The sequence below is a fragment of the Aulostomus chinensis genome, chromosome 4 (genome assembly GCF_037954235.1).
Source record: "Aulostomus chinensis isolate RoL2024-O1b breed Wild chromosome 4, RoL_Achi_v1.0, whole genome shotgun sequence".
In the NCBI taxonomy this organism is placed as follows: domain Eukaryota; kingdom Metazoa; phylum Chordata; class Actinopteri; order Syngnathiformes; family Aulostomidae; genus Aulostomus; species Aulostomus chinensis.
This window is the reverse complement of record NC_141323.1, coordinates 27,987,159-28,003,466: the sequence shown is the minus strand read 5'-3', so window position 1 is coordinate 28,003,466 and position 16,308 is coordinate 27,987,159. Positions and strand designations below refer to the sequence as shown.

The following is a 16,308-nucleotide window of genomic DNA, read 5'->3' as shown; positions in this document are numbered from 1 at the left end:
AGCTGGTCAGAGACAAAGACAGATAATGAAGAAGGACTGCTGTATTCTGCTAGCACATGCTAGTCACAGTCAGAGATAATGAGTCTCAGCAGGTAAAGATTCATCACTGATTTCAGAAGATAATTGGACGTTCACTGGAAGACTATGAATGTTTGTGGGTCAGAGGTGAAAAGAGTACAAGTGCACCTGTTGTGTGTGATGGGGCACCAACATGCAAGAAGTTTTATACATTTTGAGCGAAAAAGCGTGAATCTTCAAGTAAAGAATTAAAATTATTTCAGTAACAATGAGGTCTCTGTAATAAAACAAAAGGGACAATGACTACCTCACCATTTCCACCCCTCTTTAACAGATTCACATTTCAAAACAACCAAGTTTATTTTATTCCCTTCTTTTAGTAGAGGATGGTTTTGATCCATCAACCTCTGGGTTCTGGGCCCAGCACGCTTCCTCTGTAAATCCATATTTTGGATTCTGGCCTTTTCTGCTTTTCATTTTGTGTTTGTATTAAAGTTCTATTGCTGAAAAAAAAAGTTTTTTTTGCCTTTTTAAACACACACACACACACACTTCCAGTGACTAATCCATATTTTCATCACTTAAACCACCACTGGAGTATTGAAAGAGATTCCACATGTTGGTCAACCAGAGAAGCTTCACCTGGTGACGCTCATCCAACCATGCATGAAGGTCAAGCTGCATTATCTGCTGTGCTCATTAGCAGGGGAATTAGCTGAAATGGTCAGTATCAGTAACAGGGTGACACTTTATCACAGCAGTGGACAAACATCAGCATTCATCACACAGCAGCTCCTCTGATCAACAGAACAAGCTGGAGTATTCTGGAGAATGAGGGCATGGATCCCTCTACCTCTCACATGCTAAGCTAGCACTCTACCATTGGAGCTAATTCCCCTGCTAATGAGCACTGCAAATAATGCAGCTTGACCTTCAGATCTGAGGGAAGAAAACCTTGAAACATTCATTCATCTTCTTCCACTTATTCCTGTTCAGGGTCTCGGGGGGCTGGAGCCTATCCCAGTGTCTACGGGCAAAAGGCAGCGTTCACCCTGGACCAGTCACCAGTCCATCACAGGGCCAACATACAGGGACAAACAACCATTCACACTCACATTCATACCTACAGTCAATTTAGAGAATCCAATCAGCCTTTTCCCCAAATTGCATGTCTTTAGACTGTGGGAGGAAGCCGGAGTACCAGAGAGAACCCACAAGGGCACGGGGAGAACTTGCAGACACTACACAAGAAGATACTGCGCCCGAGCCGGTACTCGAACCCAGAACTTTCTTGCTGTGAGGCCACAGTGCTAACCACTGCACCACCCTGCAGCCCCCTTGAAACATGATGATGTTATTATTTATGTCTTTAATGCACCCAAACCTTTATTTTTCAGGGGTTTTGAGTGGTTCTGGGTCATGAATCAAAATTTGAATTGGACAAAAATTTCATGCAGGGTCACTGGGGCCACACGTTTCATGTTCTCAACAGATTGAAACTGTAGAGTGTGTGACATGTGGTGTGTTTGTCAAGTTCATCAAGGACAGTAAACACGAGCAGGTCTAGGTTCATCTCCATCTTTGGAGGTTGTTGAATTTCCTCCTGAGGACCATCAGGCTGTTTCCTTACTTTGCTGTGACACAACAGCAGACAGCAACAAGGACTGCTGTAGTGCACTTGGTAAAATCACCATCTGTAGACTGGACCAAAATGCTGATGTGATCCTTTGATTAGTTTCGGATCAGTCAGAGATCAAAGACTGAAGCAGGAGATCAATGCTCAGAATTCAGAGATCAAAGACTCCTGGAGCGTTGCCCTCTCTTGTCTTTGGGCCTGGATGTTAATGAATGTTTTACACATTTCTTTTTAAGAAAAAACTTGCATGACATTTCAAGGAGTTTTTCCTGCCAATACAGGACAACACCCACTCACAAACCAGTGCTGGACAAGTTCCTTCAAAGCTGTAATGCCTTATTTCTTACTTGTTACTGTCATTTTAAAATAATTGGTTCCATTACGATTGTGTCTGCCAGCGCTTGGTGACTGTACAGGAGGTCTGGGGACCGCAGGGCCACAACAAGCCCATTTCCTCAACTCTCCATTTAGTACAGAGGTCCCCAAGTGTGGACCAGTGAGATAAATGTGATAGTGTAGAAGTCCTTTTGTTCTTCAACTGGTCCAACTTGATGGTGAGATCTGTGACGCCATCTTGTGATAGTGGATTCATTCATCTGCTATTTCAACACATTCAAGTTCATTATCCCTACATGTCAAAATACATTTGGTGTGGAGTTTTACTTTCTGGCCTCAATCATAATGTGTGCATTTATTCTTCATGAACATTTCTCAGCTTTGTAAGTTTATGATATTTTGTCTTCCTCTGTTTTCTATTCCATTGTTGTTGATGATTCTATTGCAGGTTTGAGTTCCCTGTTGACTGAAGCAGAAACAGGAACAAAAAGCTGGAGGTGGTCAGAGCTCCAAGTTGGGACGCTGATATTAAAGTAGGAGATGAACACATCCAGGTTAGCCATCACTCTCAGAACCTGCTACTTTACCTCTTCAGAATGTAGCAGCATAGCATAGCTTCATCTCACCGGTTAGTGGCCCACTTTGATGTCTGGGATATGAGGTTAAAGGTTCTTTACAGCTCTGAATGAAGGGTTTATAAAGTGTTAACAATGCCATAAATAACACAAGCATTCAGTAATCCTTGATAAAAGGAGACTCACCATCAAGTTGGACAAGTTGAAGAACAAAAGGACTTCTCCACGATCACATTTATCCTCATTGGTCTATACTTGGGGACCTCTGTACTAAATGGAGAGTTGAGGAAATGGGCTTGTTGTGGCCCTGCGGTCCACAGACCTCCTGTACAGTCACCAAGAACTGGCAGACACAATCGTGATGGAACCAATTATCTTAAAATGACAGTAACAAGTAAGAAATAAGGCATTACAGCTTTGAAGGAACTTGTCCAGCACTGGTTTGTGAGTGGGTGTTGTCCTGTATTGGCAGGAAAAACTCCTTGAAATGTTTTTTCTTCAAAAGAAATGTGTCCTTCTCATGTTGAGCTGTGGACATCAGCTGACTGCTTTTCTTGCCACTGCCTTGCTGGCAGGAAAAGCCTGAGCAGAAATGAAGAGTGAGTTCAAGGCAGTAGATTTCACTCCATAGTTTAGGCCTTCATCCAGCAAGGAACCATAAATGATGATGTCAGCACTCCTCCAGCACTGCGATGCAGCTTAGAGAGGTCGGAGAATCACATGACTTCTCTCACTGGTTATTGATGTTTATCTGTGTCTATATATAATTTATGTCATGTATATATTTGTATATTAATATGTTATTCATGTTACATAAAACATGTTAAACACGGAACGGCGTGGACACAACAAATGAGCTGGTTCAGAGACACGAGGCAAAAAAAGCTGGATGAACTCTTCTTCATTCCAAAAATGACTTCACCCTTGAACACTGACGTCAGGTCATTTTATAGGGTCCTCCATTTTTTCATTTATGTGACGTTGCATATTGGGAAATAATTATAAAAAAATATATATTTTGATGAAAACTATATTTGATCAGGAAAACTACATTGGGTCAAATAAATCCATCGTTAGTGACGGTGTTACTAATTTTAACTTTAGTGCTCTGGTGCTGATTGCCTCATTAAGATCTTCATGAAGAAATAAACTGAGATTTGTAAAAATGTTTTTTTTTTTTTTACAGAGTTGGCAGTTTGAGCATTGAATCTTTCTTTGTGTTGTAAACAAACCCTCAAAGCCTTCATGTTTCAGTTTGCTTCACAGCTAACAGACAAACACCTCTTAGCCTGGTTCTGGTAGTCCAGGTTTAAACACCAACACAAGGATTTTATGCTGATTTCTTCACATGCAGCTGAAATCTAGACTTCGAGTGTTCATGTGAGGTTACAGCTTCACGCCTGTTTAGTTTTCAACAAATATTAAGTCACTTTTATGCATTGAGCTCACTAACGAACTTTAGTCTCAGTAGCTGAATCTGTTAGGGGGAAGGCAGTGTGGACCGGCAGGAGCCTCCTACAAAATGCAATGGAGAGAAGAAGAAATCCTGAGGAGTCGCTATGAGATTGAAGTGTTAAAGACGTGGCTCCTTTGGTGGTGATAGGATTTGAGCTATTGACTCTATTTTTAGTTTATTTCAATGTTATTGCAAACATCAGCTGCTCACTTATCAGCTAGCAAGTAAACAACAGTATTGTTCAGTGTGCTAGCTGAAGTAGACCGAGCGGTCAGTTGAGTCTTTATTTCCATGTGTGCTCATGGTAGCAGGGGTTTAGATTTCTAAATGTAACCCTTTTACCACCGGCTCCAATATTAAAACCCACCTTAGGCTTACAGGGAACACTTTAACTCATTTCAAATATCTTGTATGGTAAAAGTCCCATCTGGAATAATTAATATCAATCTCGGGCAATGTATGATTCTCACTCTTAAATATTCAAATGGAGGCTATGGGGAGTACACTTGACCTTTAAACTCTGCTGTAAAGCTTCAGTAACAACACACAAATTCAATGAAACAACACAAGATTTCAGTTTAGAAAATGTATTAAAAGCTTGCAGAAAAACACATTCAAACCTTGAATAAACAAGACTATAGAAAATAAAAAGAACCCTGGGGTATATTGTTTGTCTTTTTTTCAACTGTAATTTTATTTCGAGTGCACTCATGTTTACTTCCGTTGGCCCGCTTTAGTTGGAGCTCATGATGGAAACCTTTACCAGATCCCCCCGTGTGTCGGTGAAGTCAACAATACCGGACCGCAGCCGATGAATCCCTCGCTCGTTGTGGCAGCAACCGTCCCGCTCGCAGCAGCCCGCAGCAACAGACCTCCGTGACTCGGCAGCAGCGTCACATCCTCCGACTCCGTCGGCAGCAGTGACGCGTCCTCCATTAACGACTCTCTCCCGAGGCGACTATCCGAAGCTCCTGTCCCGTCCGTGCAGCGGCGTCTCCCTTCAGCGTGGACAGCGTTAGCCTAGCTCCCGCTAGCTTCTGTAACTGGACTTGCCTGGTGCTCAAAAACACAATCGGTGGCGGAGAATCCGACTCACGCACTCCGATCACGTCGGTCAATTACAGTTCACAGTCCGTTACCGATAAAAACTCCTCTCCGACGACACAGTCTCGAAACTCCGATAACGCTACGCCATTCACACGATGCTCCTTCCTCGCGCTCGTTTCTCCCGGACGTGTAAACACTAAAGGTCATGAACTCACGCACGTAACAGAATTACTTTAACATTTTTTAAAGACATTCACACCCCGTGAAATGATGTTTTTTTGAAAGTTACTAATTTTAAACAAATTTTATTGACATTTTAATATCTTCTTCATAACAAATACTTATTTATGTAAATTTTAGCTTAACCACGAACTGGCATTTTATTCAACTTATTCCTATGAAAATCATGAAATAAATACCACTGATTTATCAGAGTATTACATCAACCTAGGATTAAATTAAAGCTGCAGTCAGCGTTGTTTGGGCCTGAGCCTCCTCCCGCCCACCGGGGCCGAGTAGCAGGGGTCGTCCTGAATCCAGTGATGAATTTTATGAAAGCGGTGGGACTTGTACACTGCAAGCAACTGCTGTAAATTTACTACAAGATTTCAATAGTATCACCGTTTATAAAAATACAGTACTTTGCCGTTAATTCTAATAGGAATCTGTTAAATTACACCCCATGACTGTTTAACAGAACTATGCTGTAATGCTAAAATACAGTACTTCACTGTAAATAAATCAACAGTATCTTTGCCTTATGGACGCAAGGAGAATCTCCTGAGCTGCACGTGAGGCCAGAGCCTTGGTTTTCGTCATCCATCTCAATCTCAATCATTTGGTGAGTAGCGATTGCATTTATTGTAGACACTGGCGCAAAGTCTGTAGGCCAGTGGAGGCTAAGTGAAGTTTCCAGTTTGTGTGGCGACACACACGAGTGGGGGGTGCACTTATTAAAATATAGTAGTGACCAAAGCCGGACAACGCCACCTTGGGAATTTTGCCCAAGGAAATAGTTAACGTACCGACCAAAAGGCACTCACAGGTTCATTTACTAATTGGCAGGAGACGTGGTTCCATGACAAAAATATTTTATTGTAAACAGGCCAGCAGATTAAAAAGAGAAGAATAAATCTAAACAAGTCTGGAGCTTACCAGTGGGGGTGAGGGATCCCAAGGCAGAAGACACCCTGATCAATTGGGACATCACATTTAAAAAACACATGATTAAAGCAAACAGGGGTGCACAGCACACAAGAGGAAAAGCGACGCCAGGACCGTGAGCTTCCAGTACCTGAAACGAAATGACAAGAATTATAATTTAACACCAAAACTAAAAAAAAAAAAAAACACAAAAACCAGAACCAAACTCAAACCACAATTTAAAAATTAATTCAAGAAACAAGATTTAATTATTAAACACAGATTAGCAAGGAAAAATAATATAACCCAAAATAACCAGAAACGAGTTCATTTCTCCATTGCTAGACCAGGGAGCTAACGGATAGCCGTCCAGCAGCTTGCTGCACCCTGAAGCCCAAGCAGAGGAATGGGAAACAATGCAGATCCAAACCTTCAGAGCACCATGAAGTACAGTTCAGTGGCGCCACACGGTGGACATCAGGATCTGGCAGACCCTGGTTAAACAAGGTGAATTACTGAAACAACCTCCAGTTCAACACACAGCAGATTCCACTTCGTTAACACAGAAGCAGAGCACTCCAGTGAACACAGTAAACAGTGAACAAACAAACAAGCAAAACATGTGTAGATGGCCAGTAGGTCGCAGAACAGGCTAGTAGCAGAGCAGGCTAATAGAGCAGGAGCCTGTAACAAAGCAGGACAGTCTGTAGCCAAACAGCAGCCAGAGCAAAGCAGGGTAGTCTGTAGCAAAACAGCAGCCACAGCAAAGCAGGAGCATCTAGCAAAGCAGGGTAGTCTGGCAAGATAGCGCCCGGTAGCAAAGCAGCAGCTAGTTCTTCCTCAGTGTCACGGCTCACCAGCTGTGCCAATCAGGTGTAGATCGCACGCATGCAGAGCAAAGGGTTTCACAGCTAGTATGCTGTGGCAAACAGCCTCTGCACGTCAGATGGGGGGGGGGGGGTGTTTCCCCACTAGCGGCGATTAAGGGACCGTGTCCCAAAAGCCGGACGCCTACAATTAAACACGTGAATATGAAAAACGTGCATGATCAGCATGCAACACGAGCTACAGGGAGCTACTGCTACATACCAGCACAGACGGTGGCGAGAAGGCAGACGTGAGGCGATCAGAAGCGGAAGCGAGGTGACCAGGAAGTGGGAGGACCGCGGACCCCAAGAGCAAGAGATTGACCAGGTAGATGCTGCCCCTATTTATAGAGCAGCGCCTCACACTGGTTGGCTAATGATGGTACAAGCCAAGTCAGGCATCACCAACCAGTCTCACTGCTAGGATGGGACCTCTCATCCTGCCACATTTGCATTGATAATTACACTCGGTGCACATCATGCTAGCCAGATTTAGCAGCTAGCCAAAACGTTGAAAATGCTTGCAAATTAATCCAAAAGAGACAGAGAGTTGACTTTACTTTTTACATCTCGAGCCTCCACAAATTAATGTGTGCGACATCTGTATTTTGCCTGTGAATTCATGAAGCTTTCTGATAGTCTGAACCATTTTACAGTACACACAATATACGTGTCACACAACAGTTAAGTCGGTTCATATTAAGATGAGTGCACACTGACTGTGTTTACATGCAGTTACGTTCCTCCATCTTGTGCTAGGCTACTGCTCTGGCATGAGTCTGTCTGATGGCATGATTACAGTGTACTTAAGGCCATAGAGCAGAAGCTGTGGTTGTATTTGTTTAAAAAAGAGTGGTTTTAGCATCGTTCAAGTGACTGCTCATTTGTGTTGATTTTTCTTTGTCTCTGATATTGCCTACAGATGCAGGAGCCTATTTTCCAGCTGCCCTGATCCTAGTAAGTACTTGCCTGTCCATCACATTTCACAGTTAATCAGTTATTTTTTCAGACCTCAAACATTGAAATAGACAACTATGTTATCTGGTCAAAGAAGCTGTTTTTTTCTTCTTCTTCTTCTCTTCTCTTTTCTCCCTGTTTTCTTGGATCTCCAACACTACATCTACATGTATATATTTGATGGCTTATAATGTCTCATTCATCTGAGTGAGTTCCAACACTCCTTTTTTAGGCACTTCATTGGAATAAATCCTGAGAGTGTCTGCATGTTTTCCCTGTGCTGGTTCTCTCCAGGTACTCCAGCTTCCTTCCACAGTCCAAAGACATGCAAATGGAAATGCAACTCTAAATTGACCGTAGGTATGGCTGTGAGTGTGAATGGTTGTCTGTCAATATTTGTTGGCTGCGGTGGACTGCGATGGACTGCTTACCTGTCCAAGGTAATGTCCCCTCTGGGATAGGCTCCAGCCCCACCCTGTGACCCTTAACAGGATAAGCGGAAAAATGGATGGATGGATGGATGGATGGATGGATGGATGGATGGATGGATGGGTGGGTGATCACTCACAGGACTGTGAGTCTCTCACTCTGACCGCTTCATGCTATGGGACTTACACTGATGTAACCTGATTAGCTCAGTCAGTCGAGCATGAGACTCTTAGTCTCAGGGTTGTTGGTTCAAGCCCCATGTTGGGTGTTGATCTTAAACACCACTGCTTGTCCTCTCAGTTTTGAAAGCTTTGTTTTTAAATTGTCAGAAAAATCAGTGAATAAACAATACAAACTTAGGCTTTGTCAGAAATTCCATGCTTCCAAACTAACCAATATGAAAAAAACAAAAGGTGAGACTTTTTCATGCATTCGAAAAATTTGTATGCGCTTCATTGTATCCGCTTTCTATACTTCCATGCATCCCAGCTTATTTCTGTTAAGGGTTGCAGGGGGAGGCTGGAGCCTTTCCCAGTGGCTTTCAGGTGAGAGGCAGGTTTCACCCTGGACAGGTAGCCAGTCCATTGCAGACAGAATACCCACGCAGGCACGGAGAGAACATGCACACACCACACAGAAAGAACCTGTGCTCGAGCCAGGACTTGAACTTGCTTTGAGGCGACACTGTTAACAACGGTACCACCGTGCCACCCATTGACTGTAACACATTGTAAACAATATACACTCTTGTTATCATACAACACGTAGCCCTGTACAAAAATCAAATAAATTACATCGCATAAAAAGCATAAAAAGATGTGTTAAAAAGTTCAAAAATAAATAGAGTTCATGATCTTTAAAATTGGTTATAATGTGAGCAGGTTAAAAGCATAAATATAATATGTAACATTTAAAAAGTAAAACTATTTACAGTTAAAAAAATAAATTCATATAAAGGTCTTTAAGTTCTCTGAGTCTGGAAAAGATCAGTGATCTGAGAATAAGGAGAGGGGAAGAAGCCGTGTTTATATGTAACCTCAATTGTTACCTGTCAATCATTTCATTCCTGTCTTATCTTTGGGTGTATTAAGACCGCAAAAGCCAATGAGAGGAAAGTTACTGTGTAAGGGGTGGGACTAGTGGCGCAGGTTTGTGAGGTGAGTAGTTAGCGCGCATGGGGAGAGAAACAGAGGCAATGATCAGAGAGCTAAGAGGGGAGGCATCATTTGTGTGGAGAGCATTTAAGTTTATTTTGGAGGTCGACGACTGGTGGTCCTGATGTAAACTTCTGTGTGACCTTCGAGAGGTGAATATTTATGCCTGTATTTGCGCTTTATCTAACTGTTATAGTGAAAAGAGACTGGATGTGTACATGGTTAGCGACGTGCTAGCTAGGGATAGCATTCCGTGCTAATGTGCCAGCAGATCGTAGCTTTAGCGTTGTAATATTTTTGGAGCGAAAGTAAAGGTAATGCGAATTCGACACGAGATAATGTTTGATAATTGTGGCTAAATTAAGATAATATGCTTGAAGGAGACGGACATTGGAGAGAGAGAGACGGGTTTCCATCCGATGGCTCTGCTGTTCTGCTGTGCCCTGTCCTGCTGTGTTTTCTTCTTCGTGACTTTCGCTGTCCCGCCATTGCGTGTGAGTGTTTGGATTGTGACTTCCACCGCCATTGCCATTACCATTCAGACTCTCATCCTCCATTCCCGTTCTCCCCCTTCTAATAAAACCCTGGATTTGTGAGGACTAACATACACATGCACTTGCTTTTATTGTGTGCTCAGCTGCCAGTGAAGCGGCCATTACAGTTGTGAAGCCCCGACCGCACACGAGCTTCAATAAACAGGCCTGAAACAGGTAAAAATTTAATTTAAGGTGTTTCATATGAATGTGTGTGTGCCCACAGGTAAAATATTGAGTTTTAGTTGTTGTAAATTAAAGAATACCGTTTTAGAAGGTAACTTAAGGATTCTGAAAGGGATTAAATATGATGTATATTTTAAAAAAACAAAAGGGTTATCTTTTGTAGAGGAAACTTTTTTTCCTTACAATTGAGGTGTAAAGGATGACTTGAGGGTATTTTATGTGAAACTATCTAACTAAAAAAGATTTTTTTTTTCATTGAAATGAAAGTTCAGAACCAAGAAAGACACTGTTTGTTTTGTTTTGAAAATCCTCTTACTCATTGTTAATAATTTTGTTCATTGTATTTTTATAATACTAGAATATATTCAATTTTTATTTCATCCATCTCTGTGAACAAGTACCTGTGAAGGATTAATTTGCAATTCTTTTAACTTCAGCTTGAGGAAAGGGCAGCTTTGAGTCTTTGGGGACCAGCATGAGCGACCTTCCCTCACGCACTTCTTCTTGAAGCGCCTTTCCGCAGCTTTGAAATTGAATGTCATGCAGCGTGTAATTTGAAGTCGACAGATGGCAGATGCAGTACTTTTCTCTAGATGACATCAACATTCTTTTCTTTATATTGACAGGACACCTATTTGGCGTGTGAAAAGACCCTGAGCCTGTTGCGCCTCACTTTTTTTCTGAGGTTGTAAAGTATGTGAAATGGATATAGAGCCCATGTGTGTCAGAGTCAAGGGCTTACGGCCATACCACTCTGAACTCGTCTGATCTCGGAAGCTAAACAGGGTCGGGCCTGGTTACTACTTGGATGGGAGACTGCCTGGGAGTCCCAGGTGCTGTAAGCTTTTTTGTTTCTTTGTGAGGAAAGGGCAGCTTTGAGTCTTTGGGGACCAGCATGAGCGAGTTTCCCTCACACACCTTTTCTTGAAGCGCCTTTCTGCAGCTTTGAAATTGAATGTCATGCAGCGTGTAATTTGAAGTAGACAGATGGAGGATGCAGTACTTTTCTCTAGATGACATCAACATTCTTTTCTTTTATTGACAGGACACCGATTTGGCGTGTGAAAAGACCCTGAGGCTGTTGGGCATCACTTTTTTTCTGAGGTTGTAAAGTGTGTGAAATGGATATAGAGCCCATGTGTGTAAGAGTCAAGGGCTTACGGCCATACCACTCTGAACACGCCCGATATCGTCTGATCTCGGAAGCTAAGCAGGGTTGGGCCCGGTTAGTACTTGGATGGGAGACCGCCTGGGAATACCAGTTGCTTTAAGCTTTTTTGTTTCATTGTGAGGAAAGGGCCGCTTTGAGTCTTTGGGGACCAGCATGAGCGAGCTTCCCTCACACACCTTTTCTTGAAGCGCCCTCTGCAGCTTTCGAATGGAATTTCATGCAGTGGTTAATTTGAAGTAGACAGATTGCAGGTGCAGTACTTTTCTCTAGATGACATCAACATTCTTTTCTTTGTATTGACAGGACACCTATTTGGCGTTTGAAAAGACCGTGAAGCTTTTGCACGTCACTTTTTTTCTGAGGTTGTAAAGTGAGTGAAATGGATATAGAGCCCATGTGTGTCAGAGTCAGGGGCTTACGGCCATACCACTCTGAACTCGTCTGATCTCGGAAGCAAAGCAGGGTCGGGCCTGGTTAGTACTTTGATGGGAGACCGCCTGGGAATACCAGGTGCTGTAAGCTTTTTTGTTTCTTTGTGAGGAAAGGGCAGCTTTGAGTCTTTGGGGACCAGCATGAGCGAGCTTCCCTCACACACCTTTTCTTGAAGCGCCCTCTGCAGCTTTGGAATGGAATGTCATGCAGTGGTTAATTTGAAGTAGACAGATGGCAGATGCAGTACTTTTCTCTCGATGACATCAACATTCTTTTCTTTTATTGACAGGACACCTATTTAATTTGAAGTAGAAAGATGGCAGATGCAGTGTACTGGGCTTCTCTCTACTCCTCTCTCTCCTCCTATATGTGTCATACATTAATTATACTCATAGGTATTACTAACTTGTCTCCTTTTCTGGAGCCTTTTAGGCTCCTCTCATTCCAGATCTGGGTGCTGCTGGAGGAGGCTGCAGAGCTGAAGAGGCTCAAGCTGCCACCCGTAGCTCCACCTACTCACATCACCGTCTTTCCATCAGTCTCTCTCTCTCTTTATCTCTGTCCCTCTCTTTCCTTCTACATATCCGTCTTCCTCCATTATCTGTTTGTTTCCTGTTCTCTTTCCCCCCAATCGGTCAAAGCAGAAGGCCGTCCCCATTGAGCCTGGATCTGCTCGATGTTCCTGCCTGTTAAAAGGAAGGTTTTTGTCGCCGCTTTTGCAGGATGTGCTTGCTGATGGAGAATTGTTGGGTGTAGATTCATTGAAGCAGTTTGGTACTGGACCTGCTCTACCTGTAAAGTGTCATGAGATAAGTTTTCTTGTGATTTGGTGCAATATAAATAAAATTAACTTGACCAGTGTCATTTGTGGTCTTTCGTTAATTGCATGCCACATGAAATTATTATTAGTCACTTTTATCTCACATTTGACCTGCAGCTACAGTCTCACAGTGGCAAGACGAGAACACTTCTACTTCTGATGATAACAGTTTGTTCAACAATGAACTTCATCCAGTACCATGTTGTTAAACACTGGAACACCAGCATAGCACCTGAACAGGGACTTGAACCCTGGACCCTCAGATTAAAAGTCTGATGCTCTACCGTCTGAGCTACTCAGGCTCTTCCTTCAGCATTTAGACAGGAAAAGAAACACCTGTGAAGGTCAAACTGCTGCTTTCTTGACTTGTTCAATCCTCCATGTTCAAGTCCACCATGCTTTTGATTGGCTCTGATTCTCTGTGGCAAAATCCAACAAGAGGCTCCAGAAATGTCTTAAATGTCATAAGAATGCACAGGACAAGATGTTCGTTTCCTTCATGTCTGCAGTTCCTCCACTGGAAAGTAAAGTCAATGCTGTTCCTCTGCTGAAACCTGGGATCGGACCAGGGACCTTTAGATCTTCAGTCTAACGCTCTCCCAACTGAGCTGTTTCAGCTCTGCGTGAGGGCCCTGCTTTTCTCATTTTATAATCTCTTCCACTCTCACTAGAACTTAGAGAGGATTTGAGCTTCTGAAGTCATGACACATTGAACAGTTCGACAGGACCATTTTTGATGAATGTCTGAATCAAACAAGCCTCTTTTGTTTGTCTTCTTCCCAGTTGCCTCAACATTGTGTGAGCCAATAATTCCACATCTGTACCAGACACACCTCTTGTTGGTGGGTTTTCTGGATCTTTCTGTTCTAACAGTGTCTTTTATCTTAAATATGCCACTTTCACATGAAAACATCAATAACAGGACAATATCAATACTATTATTGCTGCTGTTGCTGTTGTTGGTTGTGTGTCTGTCTTCCATCCCCCTGTCCCCCTGTCTTTCTCTCTGCTTGTCTTTCACCCTCATCTTGTTCCCATCTTTTTGTCATTCTCTCCCTCATTTCTCTCTGTCTTTTGTCTTTTCTTCTCTATATTTGTCTTCTGCTGCTCCAGGATCAGCTCCTATCACACAGTGGTCCAGAACCATTATGAAGCCTGATCATGAATGTGAGCAAAGCTCTTAGAACAGGCCTGCTGCCACCACAACTAAGATCCTGCAGGTCACTAGAAACTCCAGTGTCCAGCTGACAAGTGGACTTTCCTCTGATCTGTGGTGGTGCTGAGTTTAGCAAACATCTCCAACAAGAAGATGAAGGAGGCCATCAACTCCTCCAAGCTCAACATCTATACTGGCTTTACTGGGAGATCAGGAGGTCAAAGCAGATCTTCACCCTCCACCTCAGATGGTTTCTACTCACAGAGATGAGGGACCAGTTCAAACCAGCTACCTGGAGCTCCCTTAAGCCATTGTCCCCATCAGCTAACATCTGGATCTGGACCTGCACCGGTGCTGATTTGTGTCTTGAGTCCCCAGAGTTTGTTGAACCAGAGAAGCTTCAACTGGTGACGGTCGTACAACCAAGTGTGAAGGTGAGCCTGCATTGTCTGATCTGGAGCTAACAGGGGAATTAGCAAGTACTCTGACTGTTCTAGAGTTGCTGCTTAGTTGAATTTGAATTTATTTGTTGAAATGTTCCAGTTTCTATGAGGTCAGGGAAGATTGGTGTGGATCTAAAGGTCCCTGGTTGGATCCCAGGACATTGTTTTGGCTCATTTGAACATTTTCAAACCCTCGTTGCTCAGATTTTACATGAATTTGATCATGACTTTTGGACAAATGTCTTGTTTATTAATTAAATAATCACTTCAGTTATGAATTTAGTGAGTCACCCAGACTTGGTCAATAACAAAAATTAGTCTGGTTATTATTCAGTTTCCAGTCAGTAGGGACACACGCACACACACACACACACACACACACACACACACACACACACAGCCTGTCTTTGGTATAAAATGGTCTGTCACGTTCACGTTGGAAGATTTCTCTGACTCCATTGTGAATAAAGAGATTCATCATCTGACACCTGAGTCTTGATCCACTGATTCCTCTGATCCACCTCTTTCTGCTCCAACAAGGCTGACATGGATCAGGTGGGTCCATGTCATCCAATCAGTAGGTTTCTCTTCTCAATTAATTTTCTTCATCCCAGTTTAGATTGATTCTTCTCAGCCTCATGAAGGAGCATCTGATCAGGTGTTTGACTGCTTGTTAGTTGTAATTCCATAGATTTTAATCTCAGATGTTATAGAATTAATAAGAACATCTTAAAGACCTTTGTCCAACACTTGAAACTCACCTGTCTGTGGAGGCCCAACTGGCCTTTGGTCGTGAGGTGGTGGATGCATGTGAATGAAATGAGGCTCGTGTTGCTGTGAGGAGCCACTAGAGGGAGACACCTGTCGTTCCTCCCAGCTGACAATGAGGCTTCACAGCTGCATTTGAAGCTGTCCTTTATGAGTCACAACTGTCTTGAGCTCAGGAGCCAAACTCACCGAAAAAATATGCAAGTGGCTTTGGACAAAAGCGTCTGCTCAATGAAATTGTAGGATTGTAGAATTCTATAAATGTAGAATATAATTGTCGAAATGCTCTTTCTCACCACCCCCCAAAGTCTGTGCCAGGGTCTCTGGCCAGTGGTCAATGGCTCCTATCACCTTCCCAGGATGGATCCAGCTTGCTTGTCTTTTTAATTCTGCACTTATTAGAGACCTGGAAACAAAGGAATGCGGAAAAAGAGAAAATAGGACCTCACACAAATGGGCTTGTGACACAATTTTAAAGAGTTGTGTCAATGTGAATCTTTTACAAATGTGTGTGTGAATGTGGTTGTTGTGGCCGAGTGGTGAAGGCGATGGACTAGAAATCCATTGGGGTCTCCCTGCTCAGGTTGGAGTCCTGCCAACAACGTTAAAGTGTTGATGTTCTGGAGGAGACAACATCTGATCTTTTTAGATCCACGAGTCAAAGGTTTTCTTTAAAGTGCTGCAGCAGCTGAGGATGAGGGAGAGACAGAATTTCAAACCATCTTCGTGAGGACATTTTGAAAAATGATGATATTTGCCACAGTTATTATTGACTTGGAACACTGCAAAAATATCCCCTCTCCAAAAACCCTCCTCTTCAACTTTGTACCCAAGTTGTCTCCTCATCAGGCACCACAGTGTCCAGGATGTTCAGTCAAAAAGTCATTCATGATTTTAAAAATGTCCATCAAACACAAAATAAGGCTTCAAATAGGTAAAATCACCATCTGTAGACTGGACCAATATGCTGATGTGATCCTTTGATTAGTTTAGGATCAGTCAGAGATCAAAGACTGAAGCAGGAGATCAATGCTCAGAACCCAGAGATCAAAGACAGAATTCAGACATCAGAGAAAGAATTCAGACATCAAACACATACCTGATGGAGGCTCCACCCCCCCCCAGACAGTTTCCATGTAAGTCGTAAGTTTTATTTTTAAAGCGCCAAATCACAACAAGTGT

At 42.8% G+C, this 16,308-nt stretch overlaps 1 non-coding gene and 3 pseudogenes across 1 annotated transcript; 3 read left to right on the top strand and 1 right to left on the bottom strand.

The window, feature by feature from the left end:
• The first annotated feature begins 11,072 nt into the window (after nucleotides 1-11,072).
• On the top strand, nucleotides 11,073-11,181 carry LOC147265115 (5S ribosomal RNA; annotated as a pseudogene).
• A 310-nt stretch (nucleotides 11,182-11,491) lies between these two features.
• LOC147265114 (5S ribosomal RNA) lies at nucleotides 11,492-11,610 on the top strand (annotated as a pseudogene).
• Nucleotides 11,611-11,920: 310 nt separating this feature from the next.
• Nucleotides 11,921-12,029, top strand: LOC147265113 (5S ribosomal RNA; annotated as a pseudogene).
• A 959-nt stretch (nucleotides 12,030-12,988) lies between these two features.
• trnak-uuu (transfer RNA lysine (anticodon UUU)) lies at nucleotides 12,989-13,061 on the bottom strand. The gene has a single exon. It is a non-coding gene; the product is annotated as a tRNA-Lys (tRNA).
• Between the last annotated feature and the right edge of the window lie 3,247 nt (nucleotides 13,062-16,308).